Source organism: Chroicocephalus ridibundus, chromosome 1 (genome assembly GCF_963924245.1).
Source record: "Chroicocephalus ridibundus chromosome 1, bChrRid1.1, whole genome shotgun sequence".
Lineage (NCBI taxonomy): Eukaryota > Metazoa > Chordata > Aves > Charadriiformes > Laridae > Chroicocephalus > Chroicocephalus ridibundus.
In genome coordinates this window covers 110,841,182-110,863,637 of record NC_086284.1, presented here as the reverse complement: position 1 = coordinate 110,863,637, position 22,456 = coordinate 110,841,182, and the positions used below count along the sequence as shown (strand labels likewise).

Genomic DNA, 22,456 nt, shown 5'->3' with positions numbered 1-22,456 from the left:
TACGCTGCGGTTGTACTCATTTAATGTTGTGGTTAAAAAAAATTATTGCACCTCTTACAAATTGGCTAAGGCAGTGAAGTTCTTGAAAGAAATCAGTCTGAGATGGAGGAGCTTTGTTTGTGATGCATGATACGATGTTTTTCTCCTTCCTCCGAACGTCTCCAGGCTGCAGATGCTGTCTTCATCCCATTCCCATTCCACAGCAGCATTAGGAATGAGAATGTAGGGAAAAGAAACAATCAGAGGCTGGTTTTCATGGTCACTGGAATAAACTATGTAGGATCTATAATAAGTATTTGGCAGAATTTTAGCTAGTAAAATTGATGATCGCAGCTTAAAGAACATATACATTGCATACTACAGAATACACTTTATGGTACTAACAGCAGACAACGTTTAACTACTGCAGGTGTCCTATGGCCTAAATTAATATGTACTTTTCAAATAAGACTCTCCCACTCCTTTTCCTTACAGTTTTGTAGAAGTGGGTTTCTTATAATAGTGTAGAAGGCTTTATAATTATGTATTTTTTCTTATTTAAAACAAAATACAAATGTCCCATTCATGTCTTAAAAATCTTGGAGTGGCGAAATCTTTGTTGACTCCCTGGTTCTAAACCCAGTATTTTATTGGAATCCCCAATTAAGCCAATTTCTTCCATGATTCATTTCACTTAGCAACCGAAATGTAAGCTACGGCCTCTGGCCCTAATGAAATCCTTTAAATGCAGTCTACATAGCAAAAAGGTTAAAGGGGCAAGGCACAGTTTAATTTCCCAGTAACACTTTATGGGAGTCTTGCTTCTGGAGTTTTCTAACGCCCCTTTCTCTGAAACTGTAGTCAATTTACAGCCTAGAAGTCGCTATATTAAAATTACATACACGAGAGAGGTTGGAGGGCAGTGGGATACAGGACCTTCCTGCTAAATTGCTAATCCAAATTGGGCCCTAGTCAGTCTCTTACAAAGTTGTCAACATCCAATGACCTATATGAAATGAGTTGGTAGCTTCAGTCCAGTTCCTAGAGAGGTGTGCACATCAAAAGAGCAATCAGCTGGCACTAATTGGCACCCTGGCTGGCAGCCTCAGCAGAGAGCCAAAGGTCTGTACAGGAACAGAGACTGAAGTGCTCTCTCAGCCTTACAGACCGGAGTTTAGGGCATGTTTATAATGTCACGTGTGGAATTTTGCTGGCCATCTTGCAGTGCTAGACCGGAGCTGTGGCTAGGGAGCTGCGCACCTCAGGGCTTTTGTAGGGCATTTGGAATGCCACAGGGCACTTTAAACTCTGAAGTCACTTCAGCTTTCCTTCAGACATAAACACGAAGAGAACATTCACTAAGCAATAACCTGATATACTGAGGTGTCAGGTGGCTAATAACAACTCCAGTTGAGGGATTGCACTGGAAAAGGGAAAGAGAGGGAGTGTGTATTCCTTAAAGACAAGACTTTCTCGTCTCCATGCCCAGTGTGCAAAAGTACCTTTGCTCTGCCAGTTTTTCCACCTGTTGGGCTCAGAAAGGGTATAAATTAGTGCTGCTTAAATATTAAAAATATATTGGTTTTTGAGTAGGCTTGTGAAGTTCTGTTCATTATAAAAGCATAGTAACACACGGTCTTCCTACACTTGGGATTGTTCCCAGACCATAATAATTTCAGAAAGATTATTATGGGTTATTATCTTCCCAAAAGCCTTGCATTTAAGAAGTTTATTTCTTGTTTTGTTGTTTTGTTTGCAAAGTTTCAGTCATTCAGGCAGGGTGGAAATAATGTCATGAACTTGAAGCCATCAGCCCGTTCAGCATGAATAGGGTCAGTGAAGTAGCACTAAATTAAGAAATGAGTAATGTCCCTACCTAGTATTTTAAGCCAGGCAGGCAAAGGTGATAAAATATATTGTCTGAATTAGAAGTTGAGCAAATTTTCGTTACCTCCATTTACCCTTGAACAGAGGAATGAATAACGAGCAGCAATGACAAATGTTTGGTTGTCTGTGGTTGTCTGCTAAGCAGAAAAAATAGGTTCATTTGATGGAGGTCAGTCTGTTTCACAAAATATTTGGTGTCTTCAGGGAGCAGGCTTTGTCCACCTGTGTATTGTCCCTACTGATAAAGATGAAATGAAGGTCTTGCATAGAGCATGCATACTTCCAGAAATCGGAGCATACTTTTTTTTTTCTCCATAGCTTTGCATTACTGGAGTTACCAATGACCGGCTGCAATTTTCCCCGCCTCTAAATCAGATACAAAAGAACCCAGGATCACAGCCATAACTAAAATGATGGAGTTATAAAAGTTGATGCCCTTTTCCAGTCATACAACATCCCCTTTTCACTGCCCCTGTGATCTCTCACTGGGTGATGTGGTGCGCATTTATCTGACAGACAAGAATTGGAACAGCAGAGAAAGTAAGGCAGGATTTGCCTCCCTGGGCTGTGAAGAACTGGGGGGTTTGGAGGTGGACTCTGCTCTCAACACTGCTATGGCCCCGTGCAAAAAATCACCCTGAATAATGCTGTATGCTCGTGTTTTAAAGGTTTGCACTGAAACACAGTGGTGCCCTAAATGTATAAAGTGTTACCAGTTGCAAATTCCCACCTGTCATTTGTGTTTCCGGAAATAGTATCCCTCGCTGCAGTCTGGACGTTGCCCCAGGTGGTGTCTGACTCTTAACCCAAATCAAACAGTAGTTGTTCTGAGGCTGTCTGGCTCTCATGCAGTGGACAGGGAAAGCACAACAGCCTTCTAGTTACCTCTTAGTAAGCCCAGGCAAGGATTTCCCCCAGGAAATTTTCAGCCTGTTTTTCTCATAGGCCTTTAGGGTAAGGTTTGAGGGTCGCGGTCCCTGTTGCCCTCCCTGTTGCGGTAGGATCCAGCACACTTGAGGAGCAGACTGCACACTGCGAAAGCAAGGGATGTACTCGTGAGCGAGTGATATAACGATGTACATTTGTACTGCAAAGAAGACAACCAAAGGCTTTCATTTTTCCTTTTGCTGGCAGTACCTTGGTGATGTGACTTAACCTAGGAGAGGCCACACTACAACTCTGGAGCTGTAAACGGTCTGCCAGAAGCTGAGATGTGGTTGCCAGTCTAACTCTTAAGACCACTGGCAGGATTCAGTTATTGCAGGGTAACTCGGATCCCTGGCTGCTGAAACAAAAAAACCCAGCTGGTTCCTCTGAGGCTGCCATCAGAAGGGCTGCAGGGTACGGTCCCCTCGGCTCAACTCTGCAGCAGCGTTCCTGCAAGTTTTCGTCATACCCTGCTCAGGAGCTGCCCCCAGAGCTCCTTGTCCTGTCAGTTCCTCAAGTCATGGGGCACAGACTCAGCCTGGCTTGCAGAAACAGGAATTCTCCTCCAGACATATTAGAACAGAACTGTTAAACACTGGTAATTCCTTGAGAACTGCTGGCTTAACCCCGGTAACCCTGTGCTTAGGTCTGCAGATTCTGATACTCCATGCTTATAAAATCAGAGAAGTTCTAGCTCGGATCCAAAAAAAAGACTGAAAATATGACACAGTGCTTGAAGGTGTGTGCAAACAGCAACAAGCACTCTAGGCGGTATGGACTGCCCTGTTCGACTTAACCAAAATGTATCGCTGCCTTCCAAGGGCAGGATGTGGTATGGGGAGACCACATCCTGAGACCCCCATTTATTTGATCCTGACTTGAATCTGTTTATTTGGCCTTTTAACCTGAACTTGCACTGTTGTCATTTTTGGACCCAATGAAAATAGTGTCATATATATTGTGGACCAGAGCAACAACCAGCGTCTTCTGTGAAAGGGACAGAGAAGTAACTGCTCTTTGAACAAATAAATAGATGGTTCAGTGTTATGAAAACCAAAGAACAATAATGTTTTTACATTCACTGAAATGCAATTAGTTATAACTAATAATTTGATTAAGTTAGGAAAAGAAATTATATGTTCATTTTGAAGAAAGATTTTTGATATTAAGAACTCTTACAGTGAGAACTCTGGTGACGGTGTACCGTCTGAAGGAGGGAACCAGCTAACCAGAGGGATCTCTGATACCTGTGATTATGGATTATTACTCTCTTCTGTAACAGTTTACAGTCTTATTTTTGAAAGCAAGAGAGATCAGCTGTTCCAGTTCACTTTGCTGGGTGACTAAACTAAGCAATATAGCTTTCAGATTTTTGTATGAGCCCCATGCCTTCTCTGGAAACTCATGTTAATCCTAGGGAGGACCAAAAGTATCTACTAACATACGCACACTGCCAAAATAAATGATGGCTGGATTCCTGAGCTAATCTTTGCCTTTGATCTCGTGTATCAGAAAATTTATTTGGTAAAGTAGTGATGAAAAGATTTCTGACCATTCTGAAGTATCAGCTGCAAATAGCCTAGACTTTTTGATTTTCAGGATACATCAGGAAATGTGTGGGTTTTTTTCCTCCCATTCCAATCCTTAGTAATCTCCATAGAAAGCTTTATAATAAAGCGATTCAGAGAGTAGCGATAGCCATTCTTTTTCTGGCACTTATGACCTTGTATGCGAAATTGCATGACATGTTGTGTCAGTGTGTGGAAATCTGACTGTATTGTTACCTCTGAAAGTAATGGCAGAAAGACATGGCAACTTTTGTCTTACAGTTTGGCCTCGTTGGCTATGTTTTTTCCTTCTTTCCTTGATCTACATAAAAGTTCACAGTTCATGGTGATTCTGTGCTGACAGAAAATAACATCAAAGCATAGTAATGATGCAGTGGATCTCCAGTATGGAGCTTGGTCTATCTTCTTTTCTACATTCTACACAAAAGAACCCTCAAATAGCACTGTTTTGTGCTTTGGTTATTACCCATCTTGCTTTGATGGTTCCCCCACTTGCCTTTTTGTTGTATGGAACCTTCCTTTTCTTGCATCGTCCATTCACTTCATATTTTCAAATGTTTTTATGGTTTCATATTTTAACTGATTTGTCGTGGATTTTTCAATACTGTAGATAGAACATGCCCTTCCATTTTTAACACATAGGGATGTTTTGGTGTAACTCTGCATAAATCACTGAAAGTTGAGCTTTGAGTCTATGTTAGATCCTGTCTGAGGAGGGGTTGATTTTTGATTTTTTTTTTTTTTTTTGGTTGTTGCGGGGGGGGGGTTTAGGTAAAATACAGCCTACTTTTTGCAAAACACCTACTTCACGCTGAATAGCACTGTCTTTTTATAGGACTTTCTGATGTTTACAGCCACAAGTGAGAACAAAACTTAAAGGCTTTTACTAGTTACTGAGTAAAACCTATATGATGATGAAGTCCATGCTTGAAACAGCTTATACTCTAGATGGAGATTTTACAGATCAGAAACTGGGGTACAGAAAGATTAAGTTGTTTCATTGAAGAGTAAGGAGATCTGGGGTGGAACTCTGCTCAAATCTTCAATATGTTTCAAGACTTTTCTTCTTTCTTACAAGTGTAGATCATCGTGGGCTCGTCTACTAGGGTAGGAAAAACATTTATTACAGAAGGAAAAGTCCAAGTTCTCATTATCTTGGGGAGGAATCACTGTAATGGTTGTCACTGCTATATGCCTTCTGTTGGTGTGTTCTGTCTCTGGCCTGTCTGTTTTGATCAATGGCATCCAGGAGTGTGGCATAGGTCTGAACGAAACCCACCAAACAGTCCCATCCCTTTCTCCCGAAGTGGAGGAGTGACTGCAGCCAGAACGGCCAGATGGGGAAGGTCACCTTGCCTGCCTACGTGTCGTCCAACTGGACCCTGTACCTTATCTTTGTGCTGTAGTGGGTGTGGAGGCAGTTTCCAGGGTGTCAGACTGCTGCTGGATGGAGGTGAGGATGCCTTAGGAAAGCAGAAGTGTGTTAGCAGTTTCCATAGGTGCCACAAGGTGCAGCAGAAGAGAAGGCAGGAACTTCCAGCTGTGGTTTCTAACCTTGCTCAGGCCTTGAGGGGAGGAGAAGAGGGCATGCTTGCCGCATATCTGTAGCCAGCAATGGCTTGAGACGTTTGTGCAGTTGTTGCAGTTTGTGATGATTTCTCCAAGCTGGAAAACTGATTTCCCTGTTGCTGAGCGCGGATCGCCTTCAGATTGCAAATCTGAGTTGATGGAGTCCCAAACTGCTGCTCGTTGCCAAGCTGTGTGGAGAAGGCATGCTTTTGCATGTGCTTGAGCACAACAGTAATGAAAATCTTTTAAAAAAATTAATAGCAATTAAAATAATATTAAGCAAGCAATAATCTATTGGTAAAGAATGGGTTGTTATCATTTCTTCCATACTAGTGTGCTCGATAGATAACAGGTGGATAAAATATATCTGCTTGTGGTGTCTTTGTCCCTGTTCTAGTTTTTTCATTTAGCTCATGATTTTATTTAATGGAAGAGTCACTTCTCACATATTGGCTTGACAATTTACAAGCATTTGTTTGTGCTGAATTAAGCACATTTCTAAACTTTGTATGTTGCTGCTGACAGTTTGGGGATTGATTTTTATCCCTTGAGAGATGCCTTTTTGTCTTTAAGGCAAATTGAAGTTGACTGCTGGAGCATTCCCTGGTAAGAGAGAGGATCTACTTTAGGGATATTCTTTCTACTGAGAATTCATTTTTAACTGAGAAGCTTCAGAAAGGTCATGTTTTTCATGACATGGAAAAAAAAACACAAAGACGTTCAGAGACAAAGAAGTAGCATTAACTTTAGAGAAAACAAATAGGAGAAAATATTACCAAGCGTTTTTTCCCCTGTAGTTCTCTGTCAGGGAAGTGTGCCTAGATATGCAGTAGGTAACAATTTTCCATGCTTTTATTCTAAAAGCATGTATTAAATGCTGGTGTGGGCAATGACAGAAAAAGGTTTTACCCATCCATGTTTTTCCATGTATGTTGTGAGTTTAAATTTTAAAACATCTGTCTGTTAACATTTTTTAGGACATTCAGATTCTTTCAAGAGCAGATTCACTGCTTGTCCATGTTGGTAATGTGGGGTGGGGTTTACAGACATGAATGGATTAATGTAATGAGTTGTGTGTGAGGTTGTAAGACCAAACAGGTGCTTTAGGAAGTCTTCATACACATCAAGCAGAGCTAGATACTGTCTTTTTTACAGTAGGCTCTGTGGATGGGTGTGCAGGGCTAGAGTTACTTTCTAAACTTTGGCCAACCTATATCAACCCACCCCTCACTCCCTTCCCCCCAGTCAGCCTGGCACAGTTTTGGATACAAATATTATATTGTTGCTATATTGACAGGGATGCTGGGATTCTTTTATGTGTCTTTCCCTTCAAGGTCTTTTTGGCACTAGACTTTTTTTTATAGGAATATGTTTTACAAATACTGCTAAAATAAAAGAGTCTGTGTATATATCTGGTCTGGTTTATGTGGTCAAAATGACTGTTACCTCGTACCTGAACAACAAAGATGGATCCAACCATCCTGGCCAATGGGTAAGTCTAGTAAGTTTTTTTGTGATGGTACCTGGCATGTTACTGGTGAGGTGATGGACAGACTTCATTAAACTCTCATTTAATGCTTGTCTCTGGAATGACTGCATTCTCTTTAATATCCGTTTCTGTATTCACTCATACTTCTAAGACCCAAGTGACTTAAAAAAAATAAGAAATAAATAACAACCCTCATCCTTCAATGTGGTACCAGATGACAGATTCAAACCCACTTGTTTTCCTTTCGTGGAAATCACACCAGCTGCAGCAAGTTTTTCACCACAACGCACCTAAACAAGTTGTAAGAACTAATTCTTCAGGAAAATCTTATCCTGATGGTTATAAAATCTTCTTCAAAGGAGGTGCAGATCTCTGCAGTCTTTCTTTAATTTTTCTTTGGGGTCGTCTTATTGTATTTTTCACGCATTTGAGTCCTAAACAATTGACTTATCTCAGTATGTTTCTGGAGACCTGGCTATCAATTGCCAGAATTTTCATTTACCTCTTTGGTCTTTGTTTTCCCTTCTCAGATTCCTCCTGTAATGTTTGTGACAGTTCTCTCTTAGTAGCTACTAGACTAAGACATTTGCAAAATCCAAGAAACAAAAAGAAAACTAAAAAGAAAAACAACAACAACAACAGATCACCCTCAAACTTGTTCAAGAGTCTCATATATGCAAAAGAAAACACTTGGCTGGTGTTTGGGATGGAGTAGGTGAGGGATGAGAGGAAGCAAGGACTGACATTGCTCGGTTGCAACTGCTGAGCAACATCCCAGAGCTACCACAGTACCACATCCAGGGGGTACCCCGAACAGCAAAGAACTCACATTTTCTGCCACGTTCTCAGTTCCACAGTTTTGTTAATTAATTTTTAAAGCTTTTACTCAACTTCACCTTGGAGCTTGGATCTTTTCTTGAAAGGAAGTTATCTTTAAATTAGACCATAGCGTTTATTAACAGTATGAAAGTACAAGTAATCACATTGTCTCATTTTCCACTGCTACTTTTTGTTTCAGCTAGGCCAGTTAGATGGTGATTTTTTGTGAACTGTACCTTTTCTACCGTAGTCAAGCTTGTTTCTGTTTTGTCCTTTTGCCTGAAGACTTCTGGTGTTTAGAATTAACTTTGTTCTTAGTCTTCCTCCATTTTGTGTATGATTATGCACCTAATTAGAGGTAATTGTTTCCTTGTTCCTACAGCATCAGTCAAGCAAGCGGATCTCAGCTACATCTGTCTATATGGGGGAGTTCCATCTTAGGAAAAGTGTAGCAAAGACTTTGGTAATTTATTATTTCTCTCTAGATCTTTCATTGTTCTGTAGCTGTAACAAACATGCCTTCGATGTGTTTCACCTACCTCACTAAGCTATGGAAACCCTGAAACCTGTGTATTCTGAGTGGTCAAGAAATGGTAGCGTGAATGTTATAATGCTGTCACAAAGCTTGTCAATCAGGATTTTTAATATATTTTTTTTTAACAAGGCTTTATCATTTATTAGCTTTGTATCAGGTTCTCTCTTGGTTTTTATTTGTAGTTAAAAATAAGTGCATAATTTTACTGGTTTTTCTGCAACTTTTTAAAACGTTAGAGTTCCAGGAATGAATTCTTATATATTATCTGGGACTCAGACAAGATATTCAACTGGGTCGATTCATGACAGAATGCAAATTTCCATTAATTAAGTTTGTAATTGTGGAGCAGGAGGGAGAACAATTTATAGAGGCAGGGGTAGGAGGAGAACTTTAAGTAGCAGTGCATGGCGAATGAGATGCACAGCTTCCATTATCAATAGGAGCTGCATGTCTAATCCACCAGACTCAGTACTGAAGAAAATGTACCCTAGGATGTCAGGTGTTAAGGGGAAGAATGGGCCTCTCACGTTCTTTGCACTTACAAGCCGGCTGTAACCTTTTGACTCTCTCTCTCTTTCTCTTCTTGAGTTTTGTTTCCTGAAAGGAAAAGGGGGTGGGGGAAGGCAGGGGAAGAAGGCTTAAAGAGTGGAAGATCTGTTTCAAAGTACTGTAGTGTATTTGCAAGCTTTTCCTTTTTTTTTTTTTTTTTTTCTGGAATTAGTTTTGTTTTGATTTCTTAAAGAAGCGGTTGCTTTTAATGTAGAGTATTTGGAGCATGACTTAAGATATGAATGTCTTACTGAGTACCACTATCAACACTATAAACTTTACATATTCTGCCACAAGTGTTTTGTGCATAGCTTTTTTATCTTTCTAACTAAAATGAGTATAATTTCATTTAAAAGCAGACAGGAGGAGAGCTAGTTCTGTGAATTAATGTTAGAGGTGTTGCTTTTTATAATGACCAGCGTTATGCACAAAACCAAGCCCCCAAATAACAAGAAACCTCTTTTATTCTCAAAGGATGCCCTAATGTAGCATGATCATGTATTGATCACACTGAACTTGAGTGTATTCCAGGCCTGAAGATCTGCACATTTGTATAATACTTGCATATTTCCTCTCCTTGCTGCCTCTGAGTTGGTAAGTGTGAAAATGTCTCAGTGCAAAGAGGAAGATGCATGCACCCTAGGTGAGGATTTACTTGTTAGTATGAAAGAACACACAACAGATATAAGGAAAAAAAAAAAGGTAGCTAATTAAGGTAGGTGTCTCCAAAATTCTTGACTTCTGAGGAGAAAGAGCAGCACGTGGAAAAATCTGAAAAATTACATTATCCTTCCTTGAAATACAGTCTGCTCTGGGCTGATCTTTATTAGAATGTAAAAATGGAAGCACGAAGATGGTGTTTACTTTCATTAATTAAAAAGAGTCTCGCTCATAGGAGTGTGCCCTGAGAATGCTAAAGGAGTTTTACATAGTTCTGGCTACCATATTGGGTTTGAGGACCATGTCCTCCTCCTAGCTTTGCATCTTTTTTCGTTAGAGATTATTTTGAAATGGCTCACGTTGCCTTTGCTTGCCTGAAATGTGGCAGCGATGGAGTGGAGCCAATGGAGGGGTAATTTTACAGCCAGCAATCAGGAAAAGGAAGAGCCCTTAGCCAGGGGATTCAACTGTGCCAGGAGGAGCCATTATTCTATTATTATTTCCAGTGTGGAAGCATTGTTTTAAGTTGTATTAAAAACATCCTTTAAATTTCTTTGTTATTTGTGTTGTAAATTTTCCATATCGGCCCTTCCAAAAGAAAGGTGTGGGAATCTATAACATACATCCGAATGGCGTGCTTGGGGTCTATCTTGCTTTGGAAATTGTAGGTTAAAGGGAAACCTGAAATTAATGGTAGTTCGTCTGACTGAGCCTGGAGATTCACAGAGATTTGCCCAACATGGAGTGAGTTCTCCAATTCTTAACACTTGCTGGGAACAACACTCTAGACAACCTGCCTCCAGACAGGCACTGTCTTCACGTTTTTTCCTACTGTTAGGGACTCCAACCCCTTGTGATTTAAGGGCCCAAGCCTATAAGCTTTCCAGGTACCTTGCATTTAGATGACTAAAGGAGAGAGAATGAAGTGTATGTTATTATTCGTGCGCATGGATTTGCATTTGTCTCCTGGAGATTGTACGTATGTTGAAGCCCGTAATGGCTTTGAATGGTGTTTCGGGAGATTTGATGTAGAAGGTTTCCTTGTTTTCGGTTACTCAGAAGTCCTACGGCAGTAAATATTTTATATCTTATACTGCTTTAATTCCACTATGTAGAGCATGTGTTGTGAACCAGTATTGAAGGGATCCATACATGGAATACTATTATCACTTTTTTATTGATAGACTTTGGGGAGGCAAAGGCCTTCCATCTGTAAGGCAAGTGATATTTGGTAAAAATCCAAAAGATAAAACAATGACTCCCAAATCGTTCGGGCAGTCTGGGACATGAATGGGAACAGAACCCAAATATCCTAAATCCCAGTCCAGCGTCTTGATCCTGAGCCCATTTTTTTCATTCAAAATTAAAGGTTCCATGGTTATTATTTCTACTGCCAGGGCTTTCCAAGGATTTAAATGTGACCTAATTTATTAAATGCTGTCATGTGCAAGACAGAAGCAAAATCCTTACCCTGGGGCACTTACTCAGTGGCCCTGATCCTGCAATCTGATCTCTGGAATGAAAGTCTGAACTAACACAAGCCACGCTGCCTGTTCGGAGAGTTTGACTGGGATTTTAATGGGGGAGAGACATGTAGATTGCAGGTTGTCTGTAACATCCACAATGAATTTTCATACGTTACCCCTACTTTCCTGTATTATTGTGCCTCTATGAGCTTTTGTGTAGCTGTTGCTCAGTTACCTTAAGTAGAGAGCAAAGTTTGGGCTGAACCGTTTTTTTCAACTATGTATAAGCCTTGATCTGTGCCACTACTTAGAGATGCTTTGCGATGCACCTTGAGATTAAAGTGCATCGCCCCTGCAGTGCATTGATCTTGTCTGGCCCAGAAAGGGGTTGTCATAGATCTGCTTTTGAAATCAGGACTCCCTCATGGGTTTTTCCAAGGCATCATCTCCATGTCATTGGGTTGGCAGGATATGAAGCTGAGGGTCTTTTTGAAGTTTTCCTTCACACCAAGGGGTGTATACTTGTCGTGTGGGAATCATGGTAAGTTACACCCTCTTCTCCCTGTGTGTTCAGTGCAGGCTAACTTACTGCAGTAGTTAAATATTCCAGGCCTTTTTTTAAAAGTAAATTGTTTGATTTTTTTATGTTGGAGTATTAAAATGAAAAATGGAATCTGAATGCTCAGAACTCGTTTCTTGCAGACGACTGAAATACGTGGGCTGAGCTTCATGAACTAATTAAACAGTCCTATAAACATCTATTTCTTTGCAGCTACAGACAATAGTCTTATTTTAGGAAACATGATCATGTGCTTTGTCAAATATCACTCATGCCGATATTATTTAGTTTTTGCATAATTGTAAAGCAAATACCGCTTTAAAGTCTGCTCATGTATCTCACATTTCAATCTTTCCTTTTTTTTTTAAGTACAAAAAAGTTAGTTTCCTGCATCAAATGATTTGTTATTGGAAAAGCAAAATAACATTTCTTTACTCAAAACTCTTCTTCCTGCAACACTGTGGTACATGGAAAATATTTTCCAGCTTTCAGAGTTTATTTGATTTTGAACACTTTTGGTTATGTAAGTTTTAATAAGTGGCTTTGGTGTACCCCTAAAGGCACACCCCACACACTTATGTTGTGTGACCTAGGGTCACAAGTAATGGCTGCAAGCTAATTGATTGAGAAAGGCTTGTCTGACTGGGCCCCTTTGAGTCCTCCCTTTACATTCCTAAATTTCTGTAAAGGAGGCACTGGCAGCTTCGCCTGGCGAGAGGAGGGGTTGGGGGAAAGGGAGGAAGTTTCTCAGTTTCTGATTATGCGCAGAGTTTCCTTGTACTGAGCTTATGTTCTCCACCCACTACTTAGTAAGAACTCCTTAACAACTTAAAGCTTTATCCCTGTGAGTACCAGAAAAGTGATCTGAGTATTTATTGAGCAGGGAGAACAAACTGCTTGCTCCAGGCAGGCAGAAAGCTTATGGAAATGATATTAGACCTTCAGCAAAGTGCACAGCTGCATCATACAGAAGCCGAGACTCAAACTGACAGGCAAATAAGCCAGATCACGGAAGGGGCCTCTGTGTGGCAGCTCTGAGCTACCAAGTGTTGGACAACTAGGCAAAAAGTGCAATGGAACAGGGCAGAAAATAACACACTAACTTCAGGCAACTGTTGCTTTTTCATGGTGAGTCCAGATTTGAAATGTTGTTTGCAATGTAGCTATTTCTGTTGTTTCTAAAAACCCTTCCGTTTTGCCACAGCAATCCTTTTGCGAAGCTCATTGTGTTACAGATTATTTGTCCGGATGTGCACTTCAGTTCTGAACGGTACAGAAACGTACAGGGATAGTCCTTTCCTTGCTGCTTGCTCTCTCCTTTGCTTTTGCTTGCTTCAGGAGACAGGTCCCATTTCTAAAAGCACGCTGCATGCCTTCCGATTTGGAAAGAAATAGTTTTGCGGCTAGCCCTTGGTGTGCAGCTGCACGTTGGTGAATAAGTGAACATAATTTCTGTGCACAGTTTTCTGCAGCTTGAGCTTTGTGGCACCTCTCCATTGCTCCTTATTTCGCTGCCTTATCTTGAGAATGTATGGCACGGTCACTATGAAAAGAGCTTTGTGTTTGAATTCCTGGTGAGTCGAAGGGTCAGGGCCTATGAGTTATCTGCCTGCCAGCAAGACTCATTGCTGTGTCCCTTTATTTTTCAAGCTGAAATAGAAAAAACATGTGTCCTCATCCCTTTTTTATAAACGTATTTTGAATTCAGGTTTTACATGCTGTTTGTGTGTGCTTTGTTCTTTTGACAAACTCGGGTTTTGGGGGGAAGCCAGTTTTATTCCATCCATATTTCTTTTATTTATTCAAGCTTTCCTGCAGCTTTTTTTGCATTCCTTTGTTGTGATGCACATAAATTTTTCTTAAAACAACATTCAGTGACTCTGATTTCTGCTCAAAGGATTTATACTTGGATACATATTTCCAAAAATACCAGGGAGCTATCTAAATTTTAGGTAAGTTGCAAATTTATACAGAAGCTAAGGCTTTGTAACTTTTGTCTCGCTTAAGGAGGGAAGCACAATACTTCTTGATAAGTTCTTGAACAGATGTGTTAGCTACACTAGTTTTCTAGCGTAATGGTAATAAATATGATCTGAGCTGTAATGTTATTTCAGTTACTGACTTAGTTTGAAAAAGCTGCTTTATTAGCACAGCAATAGAATTAAACATTGCATGTTGACACTAACATTAGAAATATGTTTGCAAAAACTGCTGAGTGGATGAAATTTAGAGCAATAAATCATCAAGGCATGTCAAAGTTACTCTCTATGTGATATTTTAATATGTCTGTGATTTAGAGGAGAAATGAGTCTGGTTTTCCTCCAGCAGAAGTGTGATTCTGTACAAAATGATCTTCATTGTGTCTTTCTTTAAAGAAATAGTTTTCTTTTAAAAAAAAAACAAAACAAACCTAAAGTCAGGAGGTGCGAGAAAAGTCTCAGAATTATGTAGCCATTATTTGGAACTAAAGGGAAAACACTCATTCAATAGAATAATTCTAACACGTAATATAAGAAGTTGTCAGATGAACTCTACGTAGAGGGTATGTTACTACTTGTTTCTTGACCTTTCTTTTCAAGTTTGTCTGAAACTTACTAACAATTAGCAGGATGCCTGTTTTAAAAAATAAGATGGTGCTTCAGATCTGAGTTGATCTGGTGTTGCAGTCACTTTCAAGTGCAGAAGTTCATGTTGTTCACCTATTGTGTCCATTCTTATTTGCCAGTTGGAGATACTGAGTTTGCCCATCATTTTTGAAAATAGTTTTAAAAAGAAAGGGGTGGGGGGAGACGGAGGTTGTTTCAAAGAAATGCTAACAAATACGGATTTGAAGGTGACGCTGCAATGTAAGGTGATCTAAATGGACTTCCTTCTCCTTGTTATCTTATTGGGAATTTAATTCCTATCTGTTTTGATTGGGCTAAACCTTAGACTTTCTACAGAAAATTATTGGCTGTGTCCTTAGTGCAGTTAAGGGTGTGCTTTTCTTTTAAGTGTTTCAGGGTTCGCTTTGAGGGAAGGAAATGTGTCTTTTTATGTAACATAAATGTACAGTTTTCTTCTTGGCTATGCTGTGATGGAGGAATACCTGCTGAAGTGCTCTTTACAGCCTTAAAAACTGAAAGTAAAAGAAACTTTGAGGAGGGAGGTGGTCTTCTCCCAGTTTTGGTGGCCTGGGCCACTGGAGAGCCAGCCACCTCCTGGTGGCCACAAGGCGCTTAGGGAGCAGGGGATGGTGGGTGCTCACATGCGACCACCTCCTATATAGGAACACAAGCAGAGGACCGACCCTTTCTGTGCTGTAGGGTATCCATTGGCAAAATAAGGCACCAGTGGTGGTGTAACATCAGATTAGAGGATTATGAAACGTTTCTTCATGCTCTGATGACCAGCCTCATGAAGGGGAAAGGGCTTAATGAGGAGAAGAATTTACTGAGGATTTTATGCCTATATCTGTTATTAAAAGGAGAATATCTGCTCCCAATAGCTGTGTTCTGTGATTCATGGAAACCCCTACAAATAATGATGCAAATGATGATTAAACAGGGTGTTCTTACTGACCATCTGAGGACTGACACAATATAGTGTCACTGGCAGGAACTTTAAACATTAATAGTGTATCTCCAAATACTACTGTTTTCTCTTGGAGAAAGTCAAAGAATCATGAACTCAGACTAAAATAATTATGCTGGCTTTTTGCATTCTCTCTGTCACCAGGTAGAGAAAAAAAGTAGTTTTGAAAAGGTTAAAACACAATTGCTTTATAGCTTTCATTTCTTTGAAAGGTTTTTATTTAGCATCTTTCAAGTTTAGTCAAGGTGGAACTAGAACTGTTTTGTGAATTACATAGAAAATTGATTTTGGAGGCTCACTTTTAGGCTTGTTCTGTTGTTCTGTGTGGAAGAAGGAAAAAACTTTATTTACTAGACATGTTCATTTTATTGACATCTGTACATTACATGGTGCCTACGGACATCTTTACTGTCACATGAGAAAGGACGGAAATTCAAGACTAACTGTTGATTTTTCTGTCAGAGAGGAACTAGTTTGTGCTGTCATGACAAGGTGATGTCTATAACAAGAGATGAAGGAAAATTGACAAGAACAGAAGAATTGTAGCACTCATGATGTCAGTGAATCACAGTGTTGGTAAGACAAATTAAAAAGAAAAAAACCACCTATTTTATATCCTAGCAATTTATTTTTTAAGAATTTTAAAAAAGAAAGACAAAGAAAAATTTATTTCCTCCTCTCAGCTACAGCTCATGATCATGTTTTGAAGTTCTTTTGCAAATATAATTACTTGAGCCTTAAACTTCTTTGATCTCCAAGCTTTATAGATCTGTTAAAAAAAAAACAACCACACACACACACAAAAAACCACCACCAACAACAAAAAACAAGTGACAATTGCCAGCATTGGAGGTTTGGAGTTCAGTAAATAGTTGAGAGAGCAAGAAACAGAAGATGTACACATGGTTGTCCATGAAACACAAAGAAAGAGAGCAGAGACCTGATCTTTGGAATACACAAGTTGACTTTCAGTTAATTTTTACTCTCCTGTAACATGTTCAAGCCATCGGCACAAAACTGTCCTAAACGGTGATGATGAAGGTGAAAGAAGAATAGATAAAAGGAGAAACATTTGTGTCATTAAATGATTTGAGGGATTCTAATATGTAGGTAAAAACAAATGGACGCAGAGAACAAGTAGAGGTAATCGAGTAGAAGAAACACGGCATGAGAGAAGAAACCCACCCTATCTAAAACGGTCTGTCAGTCACTGATACAAGCCTGGGCCTTGTCACCTGATGTGCAGTCATCTGGCTTCAGAAAATCAAGGGGCAAAATACTGAGTAAAAAAATAGGAAAAACAAAGGCAAAAGTGCTGTCTTTCTCCTGGTTTGTTCAGAAGCATTTCCACTGCTGGCATTCAGTTTCGTACCTGAAATAATAAATTCACCAAAGAAGAAAGGCTGTTCCTTCCAAAATTATGATCACAGTATTTCAGAGAGGGGGGATGTGGAAGGGAGGGAACCTCTCTTTTCCGCTAACGTCCTCTTGTATCTACTTTGCTCTGTTTAGCAGTGAAGGTAGAGGTGAGGACAGATGGTTACATCTGTTGTAAGAGGTCGTTTTTTGAGCGCAGGTTAAGTTTCTTTTTTTCAATTCCAACAGGATTCCAGTAACTTCTTAAAAATTCTTGGAAAAGCCTTTGGAAGGTCTTTTGGCAATTCTGATTCTTGGGTCTGGGAAAGATGCAAGCCATTTGCAGCATGAAACATGAGACAACAGAAAATAGGAAATCAGTGGAGTGAATGACAAGGGAAATGGCAATGGATTTTCCTCTACCTCTCCTCTGACCAGACCACCCACTTCTATATTTTTTTTTATCACCCAGGGCTTTATCCAGGATTCTGTCAAAGAACCTACTGACTTTGGTAGGGATTGGGGTGAGGCCTTAAATTCGAATCACTCATTCATCGGTTGGAAACAGTGTTCACAATGATTTGTAGACTATGTGGCACCTGTAATGATTTAAGATTTCTCAGTATTCTACTGGAAATGACACCCATACTACATGACCAAGGTAGTGCTACCTCCAGTTACTGAAATACCTACCTCTCCTTTAGAGAAATCTCCAGTGATTAAAGCAATAACTAGGAGAGTTTTCCAATTCCAATGTTACATTTAAAGGCCAAAGATGATATTTTAGTGTTAATTATGTAATCACAGTTTATTTAGCAGTGTGATATAAGTGGGTAAGAAATACAGCTTCAAGTACTGCAAAAAGCACGTTCTCCCTCTTTTAAGCCATTTTGCGTGAAAGTATTCCATTTATATCACCAAGTCTCCACATCTCCTCTTAACCCCAAAGATGTCTTCTGGACCATAAATGTCCTGTGGAAGATGCGCACATCCTTTAATTGTCCTGTTTTGAACAGTGCATGCTTAATGGTGTTAAATGATAAAGTAAAATATAAATTAAAGAGAAGGCCCTACCCTGAAGTACATGTCCCATCACTGTTGGTAATTTTCATTATTTCCAAAAAGCGGCACCAGCTAAAGACATCCTTCCAAGAAAAGTCCTTTGTGGGAGAGCTGGTTGAAGGTACCCCAGTGATCTTTCATTGCCTCATCTCCTACTTCCCTGCTGCCCCTGTAATGGTATCCATCCTTGGAAGGCTACTCGGAGAAATGGATCAGAATTTACCCTAGTTAAAAATAATGCCAAAAAAGAAGATTGTTTTTAACCTGGATTGATCTTGTTCACCATATACCCCCCAGCATTTTCACTAGATCCGGGGCTGTGCAAGCAAAAGAGTAAAGCTGCGGGGAAGGAGACATTAATTTTCTTCACTACTAATCAAAAAAGTCTAGGTTATGGGCAGGCTAGTGAAAGCGCCTTCAAATAGCTGTGTTTCCTAAGGCAACTTGACTTCACTGTGCCTACAGAGGGAGGGTCAGTAGTCTCTGAAAATATCGACTCTGGTTTTAGTGTGTATTTTAGAAGTTACTCATGATTATGACCTGGTTGTCACTGAGTATCTTTTATTTCGGCCTATGCATAATAAATTCCTGAAATAAAAAATCTGTGCCCCTACTAGGGGAGAGTAAGTTCTAAAGAGTTAATGAGGAAAATGCAGGAGAAAGTGACCAGCAAGGAACTTTATTCAAAAAACGTACAAAATGTGACACAGCAGACTGACAAGATCAATCTGTGTGGAAATTACCTTTGTATTTATCATGTGAAAATCAGACTGCAGTCTGTATTGGCCCCATAAAACTTCTTTCGAGCTCCGACTGGAAATTCAGAAGGAAAGTTTTTCCAGAAGTACCCAGTGTAGGCCCAGCTATCTTTCCACTGAAATCAATGAGAGTTACATTAGTATAAAGCAAAAACTGTGCAAATTGATAGTTTGTGCTGAAGAAAAAGTAGGACTCTTCAAATTCTTTCCTTTGTATTTTTTTTCCCTTCTTCTTTTGCAATCTACTGGCAGCCTCTGGAAAAAAAAAAAAAACAAACAAAACAAAACAAAAAAAAACCCCAAGAAATGTGTCAGGGTCTGGTAACTTAATCATGTTTCAAGTTATATTGAACTGTTTGCTTTCTATCACTTTGCCATTTTTTTAACTGTATTTTTTGGCCTGTAATTTTCCATTGTGTAGTCCCAAACCACAGGTGATTCTTTTTTTTGCCTTTTCTTTTTCTTTTTTTTTTTTTTTTTGTTAAAGGAAATATGTTAAAATTATTTTAAGCAGCAGAAGTGGGAATAAATTATACTTTTCCTGTTAAAAGTGAAGTAAACAAAAACAAACTCAACAAAAGTCTTTGAACAACAATTCTTGAAACAATGTGATCAACAGGTGGTTTGTGGACTATTTTTAAAGGGCTTGAGGTAAAAAAAAACGATCTAAATTGTTATATGCCGGAGAAGTTAAATTATACCAATTTATTACATGTCTTCCGGCAGTAAGGATTTTTTTTTTTATTTGCTATGAGGATCCTATGATAAATTGGGCATTGCATATGTATAGCACTGAGTGTCCTGTCTTTAGAGGCCACGATGCTGAAAGAGTTTGGCATGAGCACGTATCCATGGTTAACTTAGCCGGCTGCTGAGAAGTAAAAGCAGAGGAAGCAAGATTGCCATCTTGGGGCATCTCTCGTGGAGAAGAAATCAACCCTCTTGCCATCGTCCAGGTTCTTCAAGTACTATTAATACTCAGTTTTGATGGAGATTATTCATTTTAATGCTGCTGTTGGCTCTGTTTCCCCGAATTGTTTTGATTTCATTACTGAACCAGAAGCTAAGAATTGCAATCAATTTTTACTAGAGTTTTTTTTTCCACAAAAAGAAGAAATGACACTATGAGGAATTCCGAGTGAGCGAGGCGTGTTCAAGTTTCATGTGAATGTTGCTATGTATATTTGTATGGCTAATGATATAAGGAGGTGCTGCTTTTTTGTTTTTCTTTTTCCTCCATGAAGCCTTCCTACACTATAATTTGAGCAGCAGCAGGCTGCATTAATTCAAAATCTACAGAAGTATTGGTTTGGTTTTTTCCCCCTTTTTGTCTTGTGCCCCGTAGACATCGTTGCAATAATTCAACAACTTCTGCATCTCTCCTGACATTCCCACCAGGCAATTGACAATGGTGCTGTGGGTAGTTGGTAGACACGACTCAGCTAATTGGCCGTCTGGCTGCTCTCTGACAGGACAGGCAGTGGCTACCTCCCCCATCTTACCTCAGAGCCAGCGCTATTTTAAGTTTCTTTCTTTTATTCGGCCCCTTATATTCAAAAACCTGTTATTTTTTTTTTAAATAGCATCGTGCCATATACTACTAGATTATGGAGTGTGTACACATTTTGTTTTCGGCACATCAGCAGGGCATGGCGAATATAGCTTTTGAATTGTGTTTTAAATAGAAATATAGAAAATTCCATCAAGAATGACTGAACCAATATTTAATTATTCTGGTTAATATTTAAGTATCAGGGAACAGTGTGATTGTGACACATGGGATTATTCCGTCTATTACATCTTTTGTTTTATAATACTAAGACTCCAGTTGTATTACATATTGTTTTAAACAGTGTGATTGATTTCATGTATTGAATCCATGACACTTTTGCCTACTATTTGGCCCAAACTGCCCCCCCCATACCCCAACGTATGTATTTCTGGGAAAAAAAAAAAAAGAAAAGATGAGCAAAAGTACAACATGACAGTCTATAGGGAAATACATATGTTTTTAGGAGAAAGGGAATTTAACTACATTTACCTTATGTTATATTTAGTAATTATCTATTAAATCAGATGATGCTATTACTGTAAACTTAATTTCTTTGTGCCTCAGTCTTCTCACCGATAAACTGAAATTAGTAAAATGTTTTATACATGGTCTGATATTGACCTCATCCCTGGGAGTGTTCAAGGCCAGGCTGGATGGGGCTTTGATCAGCCTGGTCTAGTGGGAGGTGTCTCTGCCCAGGGCAGGGGGGTTGGAACCAGATGATCTTTAAGGTCCCTTCCAAACCGAAGCGTTCTATGATTCCATTGTGACTGCAAAGAACTCTTCAGTCATTGAGGGTGGACTACAAAAGAGAAAATGTGAAAGTGTTTTTTTGGTTTGTTTTTTTTTTTTTTACCTGGCCAAAACTGAAACATCAAAAACTTTAGATGGAAATTTGATTCTTTTGCCTGGACTGAGCAGCGTGTGATACCTATGTATAGTTGCACATCAGCCTGATTTTTCAGGTGGTGGAACTTGTTCTTAAGACAATCCAGTTATGAATTGTTGGAATGAACTTCGAACTTCAGACATTGGCTTGGTTGAACACCTTGATTTCAGTTTAAATATTTGAAAAGGTAACCATTTCATGGGGATTTAGAAACATAAATGTATTAAACAGTAGTGTTGACATTGTATCCATCTCTGTCATTCTGGGTTTACTCCGAGTTTACTTCAGCATTAAGAAGTTCTAAAAGTTTCAGTCTACATCTGGATTTAGAAATGTCAAGGTGTCATCTAACTTCTTTGTACCTTTAGGAAAATCACATTAAACATGAAATTTCTTACTGCAAAAGTATTTTTAGTATTTGTATTTATTTTATAAATTAACGTATTCCTTTTTAGCTCAGAGTACCTTAATTTGATATCTACATAGAGGGTGGTGTTTTTTCTAAACTTTGCAGGTCTAATTTTCTGTGTTCTGTGTGTAATTATTTAAACCTGTTTGGATGTGTTTATAAGGGTTCATTGGTATGTCTAAAGCCAGGAAGTGAGAGTCCTGTATTTTAAAGTGCTAACTATGGTGTATGTCACACTTAAAGTACGATGCTAGATTCCTGCTGTGTTGAAAGCAGGGTCACTCATCACAGTTCCTAAAAATGGATTTAAGAGCCTAATCTTAAAATCTATAAAAAAACCCCAAACAATCCAAACCGTGGCCTGACATTTCACAGAACTGGTGAACTGTCACATTATCAGCAAACAGTATTATTCTTAAATATTTGCTATTACTCTCACTTTCTAAGAAAGTGAGACATCTACTAAGGTTTGTCTGTTCTCCTTTTTTCTTTCCCTCCTCCATGGGTTTTCAACCCCTTTGTCTCTCTCAGTTAAATTTGAAAGGTGAAATTCTCAATGAACATCATGTTTTATGAGAATCTGTGACTGTGTGGAGGAAAGAAACCCAGATCAGTGCCAATTTTGAGGAAAAGGCAGGCAGAACATAGCTGTTATACATTCTGTTTGGCAGTGGCTCAGTGGCCAAACAAAATGTGTGCAGTCCCAGACTAGTCACAGCACAGTTTCTCCTGCCAGGTGACAGTGTAATAGGCAATGTGGAGAGATCTGGCCATTTGCAGTGAGAAGAAAGAATGTGGAGTTACAGAGCAAGGAGCACAAATCTGTAGGAAAGCAGGTTTCATTCAATCT

General features: G+C 39.3%; 1 long non-coding RNA gene across 1 annotated transcript in view; it reads left to right on the top strand.

Annotated features, from left to right (window-relative positions):
* The first annotated feature begins 12,895 nt into the window (after positions 1-12,895).
* The window catches only part of LOC134521181 (uncharacterized), a 363,047-nt gene continuing 353,486 nt past the window's right edge, over positions 12,896-22,456 (top strand). Inside the window, exon 1 of the long non-coding RNA XR_010072674.1 lies at positions 12,896-13,135. This is a non-coding gene — a long non-coding RNA (uncharacterized LOC134521181). The remainder of the gene's footprint in view (positions 13,136-22,456) is intronic.